We start from the raw sequence: 291 nt of genomic DNA on the forward strand, positions 1-291 counted from the left end.
GCTGGTAGTGGTTGGCGGACCCAACACTCTGGGTACCTCCGGGTACTTGGGGTTGGTTGAGGACTTGGTGAACAAACACTTGTTGTACACTCTCCGGATGTACTTCGGGTGTCACCTGTTGTCCGAGACCACTTGCATGGTTAGCAAGCGTTGTGGTCTAATGGCCCTACCGGGCAAACACTTTATGTTCGCGAGGACTTGGAGTGCTGGTAGTGGTTGGCGGACCCAACACTCTGGATACCTCCGGGTACTTGGGGTTGGTTGAGAACTTGGTGAAGATACCCCTGTCAC

The sequence above is a fragment of the Anopheles ziemanni genome (assembly GCF_943734765.1).
Source record: "Anopheles ziemanni chromosome X unlocalized genomic scaffold, idAnoZiCoDA_A2_x.2 X_unloc_122, whole genome shotgun sequence".
Taxonomy (NCBI): Eukaryota; Metazoa; Arthropoda; class Insecta; order Diptera; family Culicidae; genus Anopheles; species Anopheles ziemanni.